The sequence below is a fragment of the Nylanderia fulva genome, unplaced genomic scaffold, assembly GCF_048542155.1.
Source record: "Nylanderia fulva isolate GAGA-0341 unplaced genomic scaffold, ASM4854215v1 Scaffold41, whole genome shotgun sequence".
NCBI classification, from domain to species: domain Eukaryota; kingdom Metazoa; phylum Arthropoda; class Insecta; order Hymenoptera; family Formicidae; genus Nylanderia; species Nylanderia fulva.
In genome coordinates this window covers 1,712,168-1,736,155 of record NW_028190488.1, presented here as the reverse complement: position 1 = coordinate 1,736,155, position 23,988 = coordinate 1,712,168, and positions in this window count along the sequence as shown.

Here is a 23,988-nt window from a genome sequence, read left to right as displayed (position 1 = left end):
CGCATGCATACTGTTTTCGTGCGTCCCGTCGGAGTGAAACAACGCACTTCTGCCGCGCAAAAATTCCGACGCAAGCTATACAGAAAGCGTAATAAACGCTTCGGGTCATTTTCATGACGGTAAATAATTTCGTTTTTGAATTTTCCGTTACGTCTTTTTTTTACTGCAAATATGCGTAACAGTATACAAACGTATAATATTTATTGAATTGCTCGCTGTTTTTTCGCGTTGCTTTAATTTCTTTTTGATAATATAATAATATGTTTTTTTTTAATTTCTAATTGTAACGCTTTATAATAATTTGGTATCAACTTGATTTTTACAAAATCTAAATTATTTACTTATATATTTATTCCTATTCGAGAAACTAGTTGAAAATTATTTATCTTCAGTTTAAACATTAACATATTTTGAGAAGTATACCTCGGGGAAATAGTTATATCGAATGATAAATTGTGATTTATGTCCTTCTCCTTCGGGGGACTTCTTTTATTCTCCCGCTGTTTAAAATGCAGCAGCTTTTATTCTACTTGAATATTCTTATCGCGAAGAGACGCGCTGACGAGTAAATATTCATTATCCATACGCCGTTAACAAGCAGCCTCTTAATAAGCGTCACAACTTTAATTCTCACGAGTGACGAGGGTAGACTTTATAAGCGACGTTGTTGCAACTTTAAGAGATCGCTTCTCTGATCCTCCAAGTGGTAAAATTAACTTCGTATGTGCTTGGATTTATAAGTTTTCATTGCAGATTAAATTCGCATTTTATTAAATCACGAAAATTTCTTATTACCTCGACAGTTCAAGCGGCCGCGCAATTACGGCAAGTTTCTTTCAAGATCGTTGACGATATTAATGACGTTTCCTGTGGCGCGTTTTCCTCTTCAATAAATTTTCATATTTCAGGAGCAAGAAAATTCGCGGCCTGCCGAGAAAATCTCGTTACAATCCGACCGCGCGCGGCTGCAGTCCAAATAACATCTGCTCTCGGTGCATCTACATTATTTGTTTTTCCGCGGCCGGAAATGGCAATATCGCGCGACGTTCTAGTTTGTAGTTAAGTGTAAACGAGGTCGTGGACGTACAATTTCACGAAGCAACGCTCCCGTCTCGTCGCTCGTCTGGCGAAGCGAGACGAGAGAGCGAATTTAGTCTAGCGAAATCAAACCTTTTCGGCTTTCCTTATAGCGTGCAACCGTATTTTCCCGTTAAGGAATCGTCGCTGACAAATTTATAGCGTTTTCCGCAAGAACGCTCCCGCCGTACGATATTAGAGAAAATGCCAGGCGAAACATGACGAACGATAACGGTACAGATGTAGAGGAGGGTTTAAATCGTTTATAAACCCCGACATTGTCGCGTGATCATAATATTTTTCCTCTCGATAGTCTTGCGACAGAATCTCAAATCCGTTTATCGAGACAACCGACGAATGGAAGGATGCGCGTTCTTTAAATCCTTCTCACGTCGTTGGTGTCACGCAGGTTTGCCCCAAGGACCTCAAAAGGATAGATTCTTTAACCTTTCGATCGATTCCGAAGGCTAAGCGGTTTCTAACATCGTGAACCATAAAAGCTGAACAAAGATCGAATCGCGATCTTTATCTTGTATGTAAATGCATTGTGACTATTTTCAATATATATCGGAGAAAATCTGATGTATATTTTTTATTCAAACTATTATGACAAAAATTGTTAATCAATATACACATATGTGCAATATACATATATGAATTTTAAAAAGTAAAATGTTTCTATTTGATAAACGTTGTGTGAATGATCAAATGTTATTACTTCGGAAATGCTGAGATAAAAAATTAATTATCAAAGCTCATTGATTTATGGGCAAAGATAGTTTCTCTAAATGGAGAATCGATCCCGTTTGCCAAACTGCGAAGGTATCGGAATCACGTGCTCCGTTTAAATCCTTTAGATCCTTCTCACGTCGTTGGTGTCACGCAAGTCTCGCTCCACGGATTTCCGAGAGAGAAAAATCCCCGGCTACAAGGCTGCACCACTTATAAGAGGTTGCGATTACGTATTCTATCCCGGGGACCTCGCTTTTACGAAGCTACGCGAACCTTAGCGCCATCCGTTTCAGCTTTCTGATCCCTTTGTTCATCCTTTACCTTCTGCCTATTCCATCAGTTTCGCACCACAACATTTTCTAGAGCAGTAGCGAGGTGGTGAAAAATTTTGCATCACAGAAAAACTCTATTTTATTTTATCTTAACCAAAAAATAAAACTCTGTGTGTGTGTGTGTGTGTGTGTCTTTTATCTATCTTTATATTTTAATATACTCTTAATTTTTAAAATTCATTACACGTACTAATTGTTTATAATTTAATATCGAGATAGTACGTCATATAAAAAATTTCTTAAATATTCCGGAAATATCCTCGTTCTCTATCTTGCCTTAATTCTCCATACTTGCCATGAATGGACTTTCGAAATGAACAGTAATGTACAACCTTCTTTACTTTTGGTTCACTCTTTTGTCAAGACTCTTCTTTCGGTGAATTTGCCTTGTACTGACACTTTGACAAAGTTAATCGCTCCTCTTTTACCTTAACAAGAAGCAGAGAGAAATAAATTATGGCCTCGCAACTACGATACTCTTGGTCGTCGACGAAGTTATCAAAGTTGCGGACGCGCACCTTGTAACTAGTGTTGGCGAAGAAGAAGCTGAGGAGGAGTGCGAGGAGATATGAGCGAAAGATAGAGAGAATGCGGAGTAAAGAATGGAACGCTTGTGGTAACAACTTCGATGTACGAAAATTTACGAGATAACGGGTAAAGTTTAGCACGCGAGATTAATAATGGATGAATTATATCTCCTATACGCGTATTTATTTGTTCGAGAAATTGATATTATCTCTCTTCTCTTTAATTTTATTATGTCAGATATTAAGCGATTCATTTTTCTCCCGTATCAATCATTGTCAGGTGATAAAAATTGAATTTAAAACATTTCACGCGTTCGACGTAATATATTTATAAATTTTGGACACGCGTGACAAATAGTTCTTATTCTTCTTCACTCTGTGTAACACTGTAATCCACGCGGTTTAAAGACGCTTCAACAAAACGCCTCAAGGTCTGCGAGATTCCCTAGGATAATAAGAGTCCGCTAAACCCAATTACTGATATCTCCGACTAGTACTTACTTTCACCTGAGGGCAAACTTTTTATCAGCACTGCTATCTCCTTCCTTGCTTTAGCACCGTGTCGTCGAAGATTTGCATAATTCGCTTCTTCCGCGAGCCTACTGAACTTCACCGTCTCCTTTTTCTTGTCTCGTTTCTGGCTTCTGAGTTTTGGTCACTTTTTTTCCTCACCTTACCTTTGTGGTATCCTTAAAAAGGCTTCATCGATTCGTACCTCACGTTCTTTCCTTTTTTTTTTCTTTCTCAATGGCTCGAAAGTTTTCCTCTTCCGAACGGAAGTTTTCACCAAGAGCTTCGTTTTATTCGACCCGAGTTATTCGTTCAAGTTCCGCTCTTTCTAGAATCGCGATATCACAAAGACATTCATTAACGAAGTCATTTTCTCTCAATAACCGCTCGTCTCTTCGCGTCGCGAATTAATGTCTCTAGAAAACTTCCTGTTTGCGTTCCCTCGCGGTCCAAGTGTCCCCGACATCTCTCGGTTTTCGATTATCAGCGAATGTCGCGTTGCGATCTTGCGTTTGAAGGAATTTTGCGTTACTCTTTGAAGCCATCCTCTCTCTGTCCCCTACAACCTGAACAAATATCGCAATCAAAGTGCAGACGTCAACGCGTATTGTATGCGACAGTTGCTATCGTGCAGAAACGGGGATGATTAAATACGAACCGTCTGTTTATACGAGGTAAATACTATTCTACCAGAGGCACATTCCAGTCTGGCCTCTCTCGCTTCGAGTCTCTGAAAACAGAATGCAGCCTCCGTACTCGCTTTTGTTTCTTTAAAAAGTTTCTCCCGTATGGATTTTTCTTTCGCTCAAACGATGCTGTTGGCAGCAGCCAGACAGGAGGAATCGTTAAAATATCGCGAGCGTACGTACTTTCTGCGTATGGATTCTCTGGAGATATTTTTACAAGGGACGGTACACATTCTGTAGACGTGAGAAGGAATATTTTAGAAGCACGTACGCGCGCAAGCTCGCAAATACTAAATATTCATGTAAATCCATTAAGTCAAGTAACGCAAATATCTAAGTCGCAAACACGGTTAAATAAATCCAAATTTCTATACGTTTTGCGCTGTAACTCTCATATTTATATTTGATAAACCGATATATCATTTACATCGATATTGGCAACGTTTTGCGAATTGTGTGAACATTTTATTTTTCGGTCGTTTTTTATTCCCTTTATCTTTTCGCGTTCGCATAGTGTAGGATAGTACGAAGTACAACGCTGCGAAACATTTCCAATAGCGAGATTAATGCGGGTGACACGATGCTGGAACACTTGCGCGCCCGGGGCGGTTGTCGGAAGATTTGAGGAAGCCGACGATATAGTGTACGCTGGTCACGTAAATACGAAATTCTCGGCATGTGAGACCGAAATTTGTTGAGCCAGTCGGACAGGAGTTTATTCGATTTTTTGGTCATGTATGCGACGTATACATTCGCTTGAAACGCGCAATGTTGTTTATTGATAGTTTATATACCTCTGTATAATGGCTCTACGGAAATATTTGCAAATAGTCTCTATTTATAGTCTGTATCGTATCGTCGAGTCTGGTTTGAAAAAATGCTGTCGGACAGCCGGAAACCACCACGAGTTATGTATGACTGATTGTGGATTGACAGACGCGAGAACGAAATTATTCCTGTCATCTAATAAACGCGCGAACGTCGGTGAAATATCACATTTAAAGAAGACTTATTAAGCTTGTTTACCCGCCTGCATGTTTTCCCTGTGATCATTTGATTCAACAGAATATTGCAATAAAAAATGTTAATTGTCAAAACATTTACTCGAATATCGAGACAGATGTTTTTCGAGATGTTAACGAGACCGTTATATATATATATATATATATATATATAATTTTGTTGTGATTCCATAAGTGAGTCATCCATAAGCGATGTCGAGTAAAACATTGATATATCTCGCAGTTAGCAAATTACTATCATTCACGATAAATGAACTGTAGATTGGAAACCCGCCCAAAACGACCAGATTCTCTTGATCGACGCGACGTGCAACGGGATTGAAAATTATATACTGATTCATGAGTTATTGCAATCGCGAGATTATCGAGTACACTTTTCCCAACACCGACATTGTTAGCACTTTGTGTGTTTGTTATATTTAACTTTTAGTTTTTACGTAATATATAAATAAATGCATCGAAAGAGGTCCTGTACAACAATTCTATTTTCTGTAAAATAATTCAGTTAAAAAACGTTTACATAAAAATGCTTTTAAAATTTTATGCACATTCATGTTTGAAAAAAATGCTGTTCTTTAATAATAGCATAAATAAAAAGTTATTTCTAATTACGAATTTATAAATTTAATTGATCGATAATTGCGTGATTTATAATAGTAATAATCTTATCGTATCTCATCGTTTTTAATCGCATAACAAGAAATTCTATTCGACAGATATGAGGATAGAATTGAGAATTAAGCAGTAATAATTTTCCCTATCTCGGACATCTTTTGCAAAAACAGCCGCCTACTGAGATTACTCGTGTTTTGCCAATTATATCACCGGAGCGGCGCCAATAAAGTATCATTGCAGAAATCGCTGATCTAATTGTTTCCAAATCGGCGTTCTTGCACGAACGATAGTTTCCGAAAATGGCCGTTACATCGTAATCATAGTTGGCTTCTAGCGCGAGAAAACATTTAATAACGCGTCGAATAACGCCGAGATTCACCGGAAGTTTAATTGCTAAGTCGGCGAAAAACATTCCTTCCCTCGCCAATTGGTTTCTAGCCGGGTTTTTGCTTTAACCACCGATTCACGATGGAAACGCAATTATCCGATGAATCGTTCGTTGGTAACTGATTTTAGCTTTGCAGACCACAGGGAACCCGCTTGTTCTTTTCCTTAGGATAATCATAATATTAGAAAAACATATTAATTGCTCGTAAAAATTTAAGACTTCAAATAGACGGAGATACAAAAATCACTTAATGCAATGGAATGAAAAAAATAATCTTATTTAATGAAAAAAATTTTGATATCTTATCAGAAATATTAATTGTTTTCTTTGGGACGAATTTTTCCACGAGATTTATTTTATAATATTATATTAAGAAGGACAAGTTCCTGTTAATTTACGAGATCTATAAGATGTCCCAGTTCTATAATATTTATTAAAGAAAATAAGCTCCAGCTAATTTCCTAAAATCAAGCAGGTATATGATGTAATTATAGAGCATTCTATGTAAGCGGTTTATAATCCAGTGTAGGATATGCAGATGCGTTGATTCGACGTCCATCGTCTCGCCAGCTATCGACTAGTTATGCCGCTACTAAGATATGCAAAATTCGATTTCGCCTGTGGTCGCACGGCATCTTGGATGCTGCTACCCGAGCATAATTCAACTCGTTGCAAAATGCATGGCTCGAATTTCGCTTTGTTCGATACTAGGGTTTCGGCCGATGCTGTTGACGGACGCTTCCGTTACGTGGATGATGTAGCAGCAACGACGGCGGTTGCGGCGCGACTGCACAATGCAACATTTATGTCGCGAGAAAAGGACGCTTGGGAAAACTCGACGGGGCAATCGATATGTGTCGGATTCATCGAGTTAACGCGGTGGATTTATTTTAAATTAAACAGCGACAGCGCGAAAGTCTCTATACGTGTGATATATGTAGATGCACATAGATTATATACGTAAGTTATTACATTTTCCGATCCCAATATCGACGGCGGATCGAAGCGTCCGTTCAAAATGATTACAATATTAATGAATTAATAAACTCACCTCGCGCGAAGAGTTATCGTCTCCCTTTCTCGAAAAGTGATCGCGGCTATTATTGCGCATAAATCAACGAGCGCTGCGGATCCGACGTAATTTGCAACTTTTAATCGTGTTCGTCCCAGGCAAACGAGTCACGCTAGAATAATCCGACAACCATCCGACACTCTCTCTCTCTCAGGAGTGCTGTTATCGGTTGACTCTTCATCGCTTCGTCCCGAATAACTTCGCGCTTTCTCCCCTTCATTACGTGCATTTTTATCATGTTTGCTGTCTTTTTTTTTTACGAAAGTAACTCAATGTATCCGTCATTTGTACGTTCGACGATCAGTCGACTGGCCCGGAGGCTCGATTATTAGAAGAAGCCAATCGGTTTCTCTCGATTGTCGTCCGGGTTTTAAGAGTCGGACACACGATCGGCTTCTCCAAAGGATCGTGGATAAAAGGACAGTCTTTACGAGGAATGGATCGAATAGCTCGCGGCGTCTTTCTTCTTTGTCTCTTGTCGAGGAGTCGTATAGTACGTGGGGGGTTCTCTTCTATTTTACGAAACGATAGGAACCGGCGAGAAACGAAGATTCGACTTCAATCTTAGGTGTTACGACAATGGAGACTGCGTGTAATAAATAATAAATCTTAAAGAGTGACACTCGGCGGCTTATAAAAAGTCGCCCGCCGTCGCCTCGTATATATATCGCTATAAAGATTTTTTTATGGAGCCCTAAACTCGTATTTTACCTCTTCCATTACGTCCCTTTTGAAAGCACACATCAAGTCGGTTAAAACGCTTGTATCATAGCGAGCTTGGATGATGAATTTTCTTATAACGCGACCCGTTTAAGAGTGATAAAGATATCTGAGGCATATAATCAATTTTAAGTAATATTTAACTAACAATAAGTCTGCTTATGTGCACAATAAATCCAAGTAATATTAAATATATTTTATTACATTTTTTTAAATTAAAATTCTTAATGATTTGAAGCATGTAATATCTTGAATATGTGATAAGATTTACGGAGACTTGAGACATAAGTACACGGAGAGAATTTTTTCTTTTTACCCTGAAAATCATGGTAATCATGCGACAATGTGGTATTGGAAGAATCTTATAAGAGTTTCTCCAATTAATATTTATCACAAAAAAATATTAATATATGTACATAGTAAAATTTACTGTGTAGATATTAATATTTTTCAAAATTAATTTTGGTCGGCTAGTGGTGAAAATAAACTTGGCAAAATTGATTTCGACGTAACTAGCAATTTTATTCAATACTTTCACGTAAATTAATATTTTTATTGATTCTTCCTATTGTCGTACGATTACCATGATTTTCAGGATAAATTCTATGAGAAAATTCTCTTTGCGTAGCGTAATTTATAAAATCGAGAAAATTGTCACTTACTCGTTCCACTTGCCGAGAAACAAATATAGAACAGTCATCGGGTTCGCGATGGACCAATCCACATACGTTCTCGCGGGTCGTATCTCGCGCGGTTATTTCAGCGATAAAATATTTATTATTCGCCGCGCACGCGGCGAGTACGAGCTGGTGGAGAAATGGTCCTAGATTCGGAGAATGGGGATATACACTCTCGTTGATTTCTTTGATCCCTTATGGCCGCGCCGTGTCGTATAAATCATGCCGTTAATATTTAACGTGGAGAAAGAGACCCGGATGTAAGCGCGTTTCAAATTAATACACCGCGAATTCGACCGCGAATTGACCAAAACACACGCGCAAAGTGTCCGATAGGGTGTTGCAAAGTTCCCGAACAACAAGTTCCCTGAATTATTTCCGAGGATCCTCGAGACCTCTCACTTATTCTATCGATCACGAGGATTCTGGGGAAATCTCGCGTTGCACATCCCGCAAAGGATCACGATCCTTACGAGCTTTCTCAACCCCGATAGCTCACACTCAACGTCTGCGATAAAGATTTCGTTCCGTGGGTTCCGTGGTTTTGCGGAGAGAGAGAGAGAGAGTGCGGGAGAGCAGGCAAAAAGAAGGGGACTCGAAGGACGACATCGGCTGCCACGTGATTTATAAGGATAGATTTGTTGTTTATTTCGCCGCGGCTGACCGTAATTTTTCTCCGACGAGATCGAGTTACCCGCGTCTCTCTTACATCTCTCCTACCCCCATTTGACACCCGCATCTGGTCGGCTTTTCACATTTCTCTCTCTCTTCTCTCTTATAAAGGCGCGCTCCTATAAACCTCTGCCGTTTCTCCGCGTAAAGTGAATCAGCGAGATCGCAAGATGGATATCGTCAAGCGGTTTATACATACATACTTTTGCCCAGGAAGCTGACCCATTTCCGGAGAACCGACCGATCATCGCTGCTTTTTCCCGACGGGAAACACTTTAATCGTGTTATGCATTCTCGTCTTTTTCTCTCTCACAGTTTGCTACTCATGCATCCCGGAGGGAAAACGAGAGAACGAAATTCAGCGCGTTATTCTCTATCGAGTTACCCTGTTTATCGAGTAACTGCAAACTGTTACTATAACTACTGCTCTTTGCATCGAATTAATGCTCGTAGCTTAACATGTACAATGACTTCGGCAATTTTCAAAGGCCGCGTTTCGCTCAATTCTACAGAATTCTCATAAGGTGCACAGATTTTATTTTAAAATATTTTTTTCTCACATCGATAGATAGACGGCTGAATATTTTACAATCGGTTGCATTAATTATAAAAAATTATGAACTATTCTAGTAAAACGTATGCAGGTCAGTAAAGTTTTTTTTTTTTTCACATCGCATTTATTAATACAAGCGTATCGATTCCACGGTTTTCTCGGTAGAGGTTCACGATAATCGCGCAAAGTTATTTTTTCCCCATCGTTGTGATTTCAGGCGCGGATCGCGACCCGATAAAAAAACACCCAATTATACAATACATCTCTCATCTCACGTTTAATGACTATCACTATGGTGCGTCTCTGATGGCGGCGAGACGACGACTCTGTAATTCGTCGAGGCGCAACGTGGCGTGTCAACGTGACAGGCAGTGACAGAAATTAACGGTTCCATTTACAGTCTGGCGCATTAACTCCCCGCGTACCCTTGTATCACTCGTTAAAGTCGGATCCGTCTCAACTCTAATTAGCAACGGCAGGACGAGAGAGGTATCGCAGATGGCGGCTCGCATTGACCGAGTGTATTTAGCCTGGCAATTTCACGGTAACGGTAATCGTCTCCGCGAGATTATAACCGTCGCAATCAGCTGTTTCGCAAGTTCTGCGGAATGCTGCGGAACTTTATACGCGTAAATTGTGCCGCAGCGCGGCAGAGAGAGAGAGAGAGAGAGAGAGAGAGTGTGTGGTGTGTCGTCTCATTGTGCTAATAATAATGAAATTGTACGTACAACGAGTCGCGTGTTAAGTTAACAACGGATCATCAATCTCGCGAGCTCGGGAATTCTCCTGTTTCGACGTATGTATACGGGGTGTCCGGTAACTAACGGACCAACGATTACAAGTGGATTCTTTGGTCAATTTGGGAACAATTTTTCCTCAGCAAAAATGTTGAAAAAGGTCATCATTTTTTACAACTTTTTAATATTTGTCATTATGTATCTTTATAACTAAGCCTCAAATTAAAATTTTATTATAGTAAACTCTACCTGAAATTAACTGAAGAATGTAATTATGTTAGACTTTTAACTCCAAAACGTTTAGTTTTCAAAAAACCCATTTTTTTCAATCGCTTATAACTCGAAAATTATTGACTCCTCAACATTTTTGCTAAGGAAAAATCGTCTCCAAATTGGCCAGAGAATCCGCCCTTAATCATTGGTCTATTAGTTACCGGACACCCTGTATATGATATCGCTCGCTATTACATCGCGCGGAATGTCTCTCGAGAGGATCGATTCCTGTCTCGTTGAATTGCGACATTCATTTATGAGATACGACAATAAGGGGAAAAAAACGTGGAAAATTAGTCGCGTCATTACGGTTTGTTTGTTTTATCGCTTTGTAAGAGGAAATGCCCCGTTTCGTACCGAGCTTCTCGATTCGCTGGCTGAAAAGTTTTACTTCTTACTACTTTCAGTCACGATTTCTTCTTCGTTTCGACGGAAGGAGAGGAAGATGGAGGATATCACGTCGCGAAATTCGTTAAGTACTTTCAAGCTACACGATCTTATCCACGATAGGAACATTGATAAGGAACATCTCTTGTGTTATTTTTTGCACTTTCGATACAATCGAGAGTGACATGACATACGCGGCCACGTGTTCGTTTTTCTTCCTGTTGCCACCACGTTCGCCGGGATCTCCAGGCCTGTGCGATAAATTCGCGTTCTTATATCCCCGCTTAAGTGGCGAAGTTGGAGCAATAAAGTATGCTTGCCGAGAGTTTCGAGAACAGAGTCGGGAGACGTTGTAATTTTTCGAATATGCTAAAACTTAAGAGGGACACGCGGCTTATGTCGCGCTCCTAAATCTGCATGCTCGCTCTCTGTTACACGTTCTTACACCTTTTTTGCATATATTAGCATTAATTCGACATCGCGATTGCAAATTTTTTGCAAGCTTAAAATGATTTTAAGTTTTTATTACGTAAATTTTTTATTCATAAATCTTAAACGTCTTAAAGGTGAGACGAAATGGCTCGAAGAAGGAATTATATTTTGTTAACAAACGAAACGCCGCATTTGGAGAATACTTTCCATGCATATTAATAATATTTTTATTTTTTAATTTTATCATATTTTTACAACATTTACATTAATTATAATTAATTGACGCGTAACTGTAGCCATTATAACTAACATTATGGCCACTGTAACTAACACGATCTCAGACGAGATGCCTATCAGCCGTGACGATTATTGCCGTCAAAGCCGCTTGATGTGTTAACTATGTACATATAAATCGAACATATTGATCCCTCGTTCGAACGAACTCGAGGTTGCATGTAACCGTTGATTTTCTCAGTCCATTTAAAGCACGCGATCGTTAAATATAAACATTATAAAATATTACCGGTATTCGATCAGCGTGAGAAGGGCCGCTTTATATCCATTGTGCGGCGAGGTATTTACACCGCTAACGAATAGATCGATCTTCCTCAGGTATTCCGCGAAATGACCCCGTCGATTTCGTTACATTTTCTCTCGGCTCCCGGAGTACGCGATTATAAATAACGCGATATCCGTCGCGAATCGATACCTCGTATTAGCTTAGTACGTCGCGGATCGCGTCTCTGACGGACGCGAGAGAAAAAAATAGAAAAGAAAGAGAAAAAAAAAAACGCAAAGTGTGAGGGAGTGAAAAGTCGAAGGCGTTCACATATTCGTCACGCGAGAAGAAAATACATCATCGCGATCCGGCAGGGCGCGTTATATAAAAAAGGCATGTCGCGAGATTCCGTCGCGTAATTTTACGACGTGACACCGCCTATGCTATTACTCTGATTAATACCGTATTAATCCGTTGACCGCGCCGTTGTACACTTTTTTTTTCCTTCTCGTGCAATTAACTGAATTAACTCCGTGTTAATCTACCGGCTCGCGGGAGCTAAGCTCTTAATCTACGCGCTGACATTCAAGCGGATATGCTTATCTTCGTCATAATGTTCGTCGCGTGTTCCGTGATATATCGGAAAAGCGAAATTGTTTGCATTATTATCGCTCCTAATTGACGCGAATCGATCCTGCTTTTTCTTCTCCTGACTTCTCGGTGTCTGTATCTCGTGCGTGAACGTCTCTAATATTTCAATCAATCAATCAATCAATCAATCACGATGAAACAAAGAGCTTTTTTCTAATTTATATCTCTTTTATATAGTCTTACATAGAAAATGTACGGTTTGATTAGAATATCACGGCGAAATACTAATCGTCATAGAGAAGATCATTTTACCAGAGGGACTTTAAGCACTGCCCCGATGTCTCTCGAGATATCTTCCGTTTCCGACATTTCCGCAAATGTCAGTCGAACGAGACAGGTCCGGAATGTAAATTCGACACTACAATTCCCGTTATCTTCGCCGAGGATAAGGATTTCCATCTACCGTGAGGTGGACCCGTTTATCAAGCTCGCGCTGATACGCGTAATTGAGGTGCGAAATTATTCGCGCCTAAATGCACGCCATCAAAATTCTTGACACGCCGTCAATTCAGATTTTGCACGATTATTTCGCGAGCGCGTAAATTGAAACGAATTTTTTTTTCACCGTTGACGAATGAAAAATTCTGTAAATCGCAAAGTACTTTAATGTATGGAAATGTTATTTGCGCACTACATAGGAGAGAATAGCAATTAGCTTGTACAGAGAGAAAAAAAATGTATGGTTTGGTTGGCAAAAAAAAGAAATGGAAAAAGTGATACGTAGAAAAGGTTATAAAATTGACGAATTGTTATTAACAATGTGATAGAATAAACGAGATTTTAATAAAAACAAAACGCTTTCACGCGGTTTCATATTAGCGACGCATTCTACTGTACTGAATACTGTTACTCCGTGTTTCCGTGCCTTCTAATTTTAAGCGACCGCAGGGCAGAGCGTCGTATCATCGCGCTCTCGTCCTGAAATTAAATTCACGCGAAACACGGCGTCTTACCACGTTACGACTTAATACTATTAAGCGATGAAGTTCGCTCTCTGCGCCTCGGAAGCTCCCGCAACTCCCGAAACAGTCGTTTCTATCACGGTGCCTTTGCTGCGGTCCCGATCGTGTCTTAACATCGGATTATCGTTGTATCGAGATCTTTTGGTCAGGATATCGAGGTCTGTAGGATCCCTCTCCGACAACGTATTTGGGAATTGCAACTACCGGCGAACTACATTCATTGGCGCGTACTTCCTTGGAGCGGTTTCTCGTCAACATATTGCTTGAAATCTACGAAACTTGAAGCTTTCAAAATTTCCTTGCATTGATAAATTAAATAGACGTGTCAAATCCGTTTTTACATACAAATATTCTAATTGCTTTGAACTCGATTCTTCCTGAAGAAAAATGTTCGAAAAATTAATAATTTCTAAGTTTCAAGCAATTACAATTTTGGAGTGTTTTTTTTAAATGTTTTTAAAGGATGGATAAAAAAGATTTTAAGTTCTACATCGATTTGTTAAGCTAAACGAGACAAGTTTACTTTGTCATTTTTATTGACATTAAAAAAATCCGTGGACGAAAGATAAATCGCGAGACACTTTGATGAATTAATAACTAATAATTAATCAATTTAAAACAAAAATTAGCTTGGTTTATTTTTTCTAAAGAGCAAACGGATGTACGGTTTGGTTTCGGAAATAACCCGTTCAATTATCCCATGAAGCTTTCCACAATGTGCTTCTACTTCTACAAATCGGATCATGGGAATCTAATCGGGAGAGGCAAGGACTCTCGTTCCGGAAACCGCACACCGTAAAAGCCGCAGGTGTCGACGCGATGCTAGGATAGAGAGAGTATAACATCTCTATACTCTCCTTCTCTTTCTCCGTGCGGGCGGAAGTGAGTTTTCTCAAGTATGGGAACGACGCTATGCTCTCTCGGTTGTTTGTTATATGCGAAGCGGCGGGTGAAATTAGTCGTCGTTCCGCCGGCAACCCCATTTCTTCCGTTCCCCTTACGCCGTCTTGACAAACCCCTACGAGCACGCAGCGAGCTCCATTCCTACCGGATTCACCTCGAGGAACTCGCAAATGACTTCATTATAATGAGCGCGGCTCGAGACCGACCGAGTCTCTAACTCGCGCGCTCGCTAGATCGACCACCGCTCTCGTTCGTTCGCGTCCCATTTATCTTGCAATACTTCCCGTAAACTCCTTAACCTACGACACCGTAGGAAAGATTACGTCTTCAAGATGTAACATAACTTTTTCATCCTCCCGGGTAACATCACTCTTGTCTCTACACTACATCAGGATTATTAATTCTCGCAGTTATTATTCAACGGAAAAACTGTCAAAACTTTTAATTTTCATCCTCAAATTTAAATAATTTAAATAATTCCGTAGCTGCTGGACAGAACGTCAATACCTCCTTCACGCGTTAATTTCTTTCGCGATATGACAGCGTATGAAATATTTTTTAATCACTTTTCACAATTTATTTTAGCTCAAAAAATACTAGCAATCAGCATATCTAAATGCTGATTGATATTTTAAAACTATAGTTTTCGTATAATTATTTAATGTATCCTTGTATTTTCTAAAGAATTCTAATCATTAGCTGTTTTAATGAATTTTTTTCATTAATCTATCTTGCTTATTAAAAACACACAAGCCGCTCCCTTACATTTCTAACAAAATAATACATCTACATGAGACGCTGGTCGATTATCGAGTCATCTCTCTATTTTATTCCAGTTTCATAGAACCATATTTTTTCATTTGTGAAACTAAAACTTGTTGTAGAACTTATGTATAAAGTTGTAAATGTTTAAAGATGAAAAATGATAAAGAAAATCTCGCAGAAGAAAATGAGATGCTATGTTAGCTTGGCGTCTTGGTTTGTTTTGGCTTAACATTCAGAATTATTTATTTATTATATTATTAAAGACTACGAAATTATTAGAGATAAACTTCAAAACCATGAACGATTTACGAGTGTCTACAAAACAACACGCCAGCTTCATACACATTAAATAGTTTGCCAAGAATTTTCGCCAAATTCATTGTTTTATACTCTCGATAAATAAGGGAATATTATAAGAAGACAAAGCCATCGACACGATAAAGCAGCAACATAATCAGACGGCCTTTGGTTCTTGCGGTTGATTCTCGGGGGGACCACTGTATATGAAACTTACCGTAAGATGCGGAAACAAGTCCAGCCAAGCTTAAGAAGAGCTTGTCCGATACAACGGTTGATAAACGACAATTGGCTAAGCCAGACACTGAAATTTCTAGCTCGGAATAACCTTTAATTCATCTCGTTTATTCTCGACGTAACTAACTTACAATTATCCGGGATATATAAGAAGGATATTCATTCATAACACTTACGTGTTTCTGTTTCTTCTTATACAAGTTAACGCGTACGCAAGCTATACGAAGAACATCTTGATACTAATTCTTCCGACAACATATGTAGTATATTCTCAGGGATAAATGAATCGCGAAGAGAGAATATTCTTCCACGCCTGTACGAGCATATCCGGATATTTCAGCAGTTGCACACGTGTTCAGCTTGTGTAGCAAGATTCAAAAACGTTAAATTCGCGTATACGGTTTTTGCATCATAAACTATTAAAATTGTACATACAATTTAAATTTGCCAAATATATACCTGTACATTTTTCAGTCTCGCTCTCGCGCTCGTGGTTTACAACGTTATGAGAGTAAATTATCCCGAGCACACTGAGCGGCGAAATCGCGTTACCATCTATAAACATACCGCTTTCCATAAACGTCGTGGGGTCGCCCTTGTTCCATCGCGCGATCGTATCCATCCCGTTTCGCTCACCCCATATGGAATGGGCGCGCGCGATACCAGCGTAAACGACCTCTCGCATCCGGTTGACGCGTCGGAAACGGTGCGTGTCACCTACCCTCTTTTCCTTTCCGCCTGATCGTTTGGATCCTTGCGCGAATTTTTATCGAGTGTAAGAAGACACGAAGACGCGCCCACCGCTCAATCGCCTCCTCGTGTGTCGGCCACGTTTTCACGTCGTCGTCGTCGTCGGTTCGTAAAGTTGCCGCCGGGCAGATTTATCGGCCGACGTTCCGGCGCTTCAGCCAGCGGAACGCCCGAAGGAACGTTCCCGGGATCGTTCGTCGGGATGTCGCTGAGTGACCGACCGACCGACCAGCCGACCAGCCGTAGTTTTCCCGGAGAAACTACGCCCTTCCCGACGTCGCCTAATTCGACGGAAGCCAATTTTCCACTCGCACGGCTGCTTGAGCTTTCGCGATACCGAATAACCGCGCGGATTTTATTTTCGAGCACGCAGAAAACGAGATTGTGAATGTTACGTGAAATGTCGTGAAAGTAATGCTCGGCTGTCCTATTCTAGCAGGGCGTTTGAAATCGGTCCAAGAAGCATGCGATTTTCCAAAATTTCGGGTAATTTTTGAAATTTAAGTCACCTCTCTCGTGGCTTTATCAATTTTTCGATCTCGTAAATATTTTAGTCACTACACTGATAACTATTGTCAACATATTATATTGGTTTTAGTATTTCAATTCTTTCAAATCTGTTTTGTAAAATTATTTAGAATTGCTCTTTAAAATATTAATTTAAACACATATGAAATTGTATAAGAAAGAGCAGAATATTGACAATATATCTCAATTAATTAAAAATTCTACTATATATCTAATAAAAAATTGATCTTGAAATTCAATCGGCAAAATAATTATTGCCGCGATCTCTGGCTGTGCGAGATCAGGATAAGATCGTGAGAAAGGAGATTCTAGTGGTGCGATTTTCTCCGTGGCACCGAAAACAGCGTCTCGTCCTGGCATCGAAATGCGCCTCGTACGACGAGACTCTTTATACGGCGAGCAGAATGGGATGAAATTGGCGCCTGGATCTGGATCAGGCGAACTCCGTGATACCGTTGCGGTAATACGAAACTGAGATAAGTTACAGGCGTGCGTATCGATACTGTAATGAAAGTTACTGCCGCAACCTATACGGCTCTCTTCTCGTATAGAGCACGTACATCAAACTTGCTAGTAACGTTGTTTTCCGATTCTCGGTAACATATAAATATATTTATTACCGTCACTGGAATTAATCCTAATTCAATTGTTTCCACAAATTGATTCTATATATAAATTTCCGTTATATGAGCGGATAATTATCGATTCCACGTATCTCGCGCGATAATACCACGTCGTATATGTAGATTATCCAACGTGTTTGGATGTAAATTGCCATTGCACACCCAGATGGTATTAACGATCCTCGCGGGGAAACCGCACGACACATCAACGCGCCGGTGACCTCTAACCCTTCGAGGATCTGGCCCGCAATCGAGGTTGGCATTTATCCTTTTGTTCACCGCCTTGGCATTGTCTCCGCCTTGAGTCCTTCACCCGAACTCTTGGTTGTTGCCTGACGTTATTATCGCTGTCTCCGACCCTTTGGATCGTATTCTATACAACCTCTATTTTATCGCTGTTATTGTGTCACCGCACTTAAGTATAGCGACTTCTGCTAACGACACCGACAGTTTATTGCTCTTTCCCCGTTCAGATAATAAATCTTGTCAGAATAAAATCAGATCGATACCACTTGGATCTGAAAGAAACATTTATAGTTGCAATTATAGTCGTTTTGATAAATTCCTTTTTAATTGTCCGACGAAATAACAGCTTGCAAAATATATGCTATATTTATAGTCACTAATTAATTAATCGTCAATAATGAAGTTCTGATAAGCAAGTGATTAACGGAACGAGTTAAACAAGAATGTATTGGCAAAGCGTTATTAAAACGTGGCATAGGTATCACTCATTTATCTGTAATATTATCAATGACGAATTACTGAACAAAATTGATAATGTAGATTTTAATTATTGTATTTCTATTATCTTCGTAGGAGCATTGATAGATAAATGAAAGAAACTTAAATCCAGGTTATCGAATTATATAATAAGCTATTCAATAAACGTGAACTATAAAGAGAGCGAGGAAAAACATTAGCTGTATCATAATGTAACTGTAACTGTATTAATTATTGAAGTTTGAGTGAGAGCTCAATTCAAGCTTTAGCTGTAAATATATATTATACGGTTGCCATTATAAGATGGAAATGTGAAACGGGACAATATTAGTATACATAATTATTAATTGCGATTATTTAAAAATAGGTCGACATTCAGATTATCGAATCTATATAATAAGCGAGTAATATTCAATAAATGTCAACCCTGAAAAGAGCTGAGACCAACACTAGCCAGATAATAATATAACCGTAATTATATTAATTATTGAGTAAATTTGAGTAAGATCTAAAACTTCGACTGCAAAAATATACGGTTGCTATTATAAGATAAAATTGTGAAACGAGACAAAATAATACATTTAATTATTAATTGCGATTCTAAAATGTAGCTACAGCTCTGGTATTTTCAACGCTGTTTTTATGCCGCTTAAGAAACTATAAGTAGAGAAAAGCTTGTCGAAGGCTCGCTTAAGTAGCGAATGTCAGTCGTTGCACCGACATGCATCGATCTGCCGGCGCGGAATAAAAAAAAAGGACGATCAGTTTGACGAATCGGCCCCTTTCCCCCATTCTACTTACGGGCCTCTCGATTTCTGTTCGGGTCACGATGAAATATGCAGAGGAATCGCTCGACGAGGTACCTACGACGATCGCAGGCCAATTTATGTCCGTCGACCGGAAGCCACCGGTGGATTATTAATGCACGGGGCCGATAGTTTCGCCGCGGAAGCTGCAGCTGACACGTACAAATGTCCGCAGTCACGTCATTAGTCCAGGTACACACTGCCGACTAGGTAAATTCGCCGGTATAACTTTTACTAAGCAATCTCCATGCGAGGTAGGCTTTCCGCTTAATAGCTAAGCGACTAAAAACAACGTTGAAAGAAAACCATGTCGAAATACGCGTAGATATTTTCGGAATAAAAACTGTAGATGATTATGTACATTATTTTGCTTCAGCCGTATTTATAATTAAAACGTTAATTAACCTACTTAAGTTTTAATAATGCGACGGACTTTTCGCTTCCTACCATACTTGCGACGCGTCGCCGTAAAAGTTGACTCTTACTACTTTGTATGTTCGTTAGGTTTTTCCTATATAAACGACTCTGCGCAGAAATGCACGTTCTAATTTAATATAAGATTTTTCCTGGAAAATATCGAGGAATTATTGTGCAAAAATCGAGAGAAACGTACGAGTCAGATAACTTAAAAATGTAATGTCAAAATCTTTATAATAATGTGCGATCTTACGAGAAAATACTTGAAAATTTTATCTCGTTATAATTTGGATGTGTATTCGGATAAACGCGAGATATATGACATTGCGGTGTAATTTTATAAACGTCAAGCGTGCGCATAACGTATTACTGGCCCCTCTACACACCATTAATCAATATTACAAGATCATGATCTACGATTGCTAGTGTCATATTATATGAATCGACTCGAAAACGTCATTTCTCACCTCCCAGCGGGAAATGCTTAGTATGATATACTCGCGCGCGAGCCAACAAGCGTCATAAATTCCACACACGAAATTCACAACGGCTATGTGCCAAAGTAAGCACTTCATCATCGGACGACTGGCGAAAACGGCGTGCCAGTAAACGAGTGAAATTTTAATCTCTGCTTTTCATCGGCGCAGTTCGAGCGCGCGCGGCGCTCGATATTACGAGCGCGGTTAGTTTCCCGAAAGTTTGTTTCGAAGAAATCCTAGCCGCGGTCGTGCCGTAGCAGTTGGGGAAACTCGTTCGTTTGTATTTATGACGGCCGCGGGAGCGTGAAACGTACGTATTAAGGGCGCTCCTGAGACTTTTCTGCGGATCTCGCAACTCGCGGGGAAAAATGGCGGCGGCGAAACGACACCGGTCGCTTCCTTTAAACTATATCGCGACCAACTTTTGCGATAGAACTTCTTTCTCCCCCCAGGCGAAATTAAAAAAGGTTGCAACGCGGGTGTAACGATGACACGTGGCGGATAACAATGAAAACGAGGTGGGGGATTTAAATGTAGTACACTCCTTCAAACTCATCTGTGTTCTCTCTTTCTCTCTATTTCCGACTTAAATTGTGACACTTGACTTGGATAAATTAAACGAGTTATTTAACTTGATTTACCGAGTTTCGCGCGATACGAATTACGAAGAACGAGGTAAGAAATTAGAAAGCAATTAGCAATTCTCGGGAGAAAATTGTAATAATAGGTCTCGTATCGATCGGTTCACTTCGGAAAAGTATATGGCAGCTCGATTTTCATCCCGGTTCTAATCTACTAATGAGCGCGCGATAGTTTTCGCTTGGCGCCTTCGTACATTATACGGCGATTCAATTCCATAAGTAAGGAAAGTCTGGGAAAGAGACTTTAGCCAGGAAGAAGAGAGGATCCTCTTTAAATTTTAATTACAGCCGGTGCAATCATAAAATTAATTTGCTGCGCTTAACTCCATTATACAATTATTTCGATTATGCTCAAGCGCTCAATTTTGGGTTTCTAGATCGTTAGAGAGAACATTAGAGAATATTTCGACAAAATATATGTTTACATTTAAAGATATATCAATATCCTCAATTTTTCTTAAAAATATTTAGGAGCTTATACATAAATATACAAGCTATTTTTATTGTACAAAAATTATACAAGACATTTTCGCGATTACCGCATGCAAATTCAATTGGAAAGAAAGAGAATATTGAAAAAAGATTATAGATTAGACGATAAGGATAAGATATCGACGAGAGGTTTTTGAAGCGACTTAAGATAAGCGAAGGTAACGAACATGATAGCGAAGTGAATCTTGAAGAAGAGAGAATAGCGTGCGCGCGCGCGCCATGCTTCGTTTTAGATCACAGCACACCAAGTTCATTTCTTCCGAGTCTCTTCCCTCTTTCCTCGCTAGGTGTTATTACTGTCTTTTTCTTCTCTTCTCTCTCTCCGGTCTTGTTGCCCTCATCTGAGCCTCACCCCGCATCATTCGTTATTTTCCGTCGGAAAGTACGCCAGGATCGAAAAGTAAGATGCGCGAAAAGGAAAGAGAGGAAGAAAGGTGCAGAGAGATCCTTTCGTTTCTTCTTGATTAAGTTGCCCTCTTCTCTATTTTCCTTCTCATCATCGGGGTCCCAGATATATATATATATACGCTGGTGGTACATCTACAAACGATGCCGAACACTTCGATAACTTCCGTCATTCATTTTCCGCGATATCGAGGGAAAATGCATCGCGAAAAACCGAACGCGGATTGACCGGGGAAAATCGAACGATTCGCATGCGGTCTCGTTTATGTTTCCGCGCTTTTTTTTTTTTTACCCCCGTTTCCCTTCTATCGCTCTTTCCTTGTTAAAATTTATTGGCCCGTCGGACATTGTGTTCTATGTTTCGCGCGCGCCATTTTATCTTTTTATCGCGTAGATACTCGCGCGAGTCTCGAGTAGCATGATGTAAAAGTCTTTGTAGCAAAAAGAATTCTGTAACATCGTCGCTTCTTTTATCTGCCTTTCAGAATCAAAGTGTGCATAATAAAATTGATAAATTTTGTCGATGCACGACACGGTTATTTTTAAGATGCGCTTTTTTTCTCAAAATGAATCAAGTGCTTTTATCATCATCATATTGATGTATCGATATTTTGCAGCGATAAAATTCGCCGTGTCTGTCGAAATGCAACGGAGACGTTATATCGATTTGTATATTCGTTTTATTTATTTATTTATTTATTTATTTTTTTTTTTCATTTTTCAATCGCAATAGACATACGAAGAATTCGTAACCTCATCTCGCGCAACGATCCGATTTCTTTCGATCTCGCTATCACGTGGAACCGCCGACATCACGAAGATGAAGCCATTCGATTCGATCGGAAAAATCGACGATTCATCTGCATTCGGTGTACCCGCCACACTTTTTTCCGCTTCCGCTCCGTTTCCATTCCCCGTGGAAAAACGGAGGAGATCGTTCCGAGATCGCTACTACTTTTCCGCATCCTCTCCTTCCTTTCTTTCACGGCGCGATAAACTTTTCGCCGTTTCCTTTGTTGTTCCCTGGAGAAGAAGGTCCGAGATCCTGGTCACGATGTGTGTACGTACACATATACCGGAAACGGAGTCGTTGAGCGACGGCGATCCGCGAGTGTTCTTCCTCTCTTCTAAGTCTTATAAATTCAACAACGCGCAATAAAGGGCTGCGGCATAATAAAACGCGATATTTACGGATTGCGCGCATTTCACCTTCCGAGGGAAAGGCATCGAGAAAGTTCCGCGATGTCCGAAAGACCGAGATCTTCTTGTAATGCTTTGTAAAATTTAAATTTGAAATGCCAGATGTTGCATAATAATTCCCTGGGAATATCTTTGCGAGGCAATCTTAATATCCCGAGAACTTTGTGCCGGCCGTAATAAATATTTATTTGCGCATTTGCATTAGAGGAGGCCCGCAATAATGAATCACAGTTACATCCGATACGCCGTGACGGGAAGAGGGCATGATAAGGGAAACTTTTTCGAGAAATAAAGACGGAGAGGATGCGCGTCACCGTTGCATTCGTTTTCATTCCACGTGGCTACCACGTATAATATACGTTTTATAATCCCGTCTTATCTTCTTAGCTATAGGGATTTTGTTACTCGGGCTTGCAAACCCGATATAATAATTATAGCGTATTTTGAACATAGTTTAATATGTTGAAAATCTCTTATTAAATAGATAGATACGTTTTTCAATCTTATAATTATTAAATAAAAAGAAATATATATATATATATATATATATATATAATTTAATGATTAAATAATTATCATAAAACTGAATCGATAAATTAATGTATCTAATTATAATTATGTATACGTTGCTAATTATGCGTCGAATAATATTATTAAATATGCTTCGTAGCATATGAAATTGCTGGCAAACGTTGTTTACAAATGTTAAATGTTTAATGTTTGCTCGAACTTAGTTGTGCAGTCGCGGTAGAGACTGACCGGAGAGAGCTCTAGATGAATCAACCGGACGTGGCTCGCAGGTAATTTCGGATGAAGTACGATCGCCACGGGAAATCTGGCGACGAGTGACGCCTCCAGATCCCAACGGAGCGAGAGAAATATCCATCCTGCGGCCATCATCGGCCCCGACAACCGGGCGTTTCCGCGGTGGCCGATGCACTTCGCACCGTGTCGAATTTTACCGTCGTGACGTTTTCGCCATCCTTCCCCTTTTTCCGTTACGTTACGTGTCACGGAAAAATCGCGCTGACCGCAGAAATGGAACTTTCCTTCCGCACGATACATTCTCTTGAATAACAAATGTACTCGCGTCAGATTTAGAACCGTGAATGATTGCTTCCGTATCGATGTCAGTGAGCCGCCCGCGCAATTTCATCCTTTCTCACGTAGTTTTTCCAAGGGGCGAGTGTGTGTGATG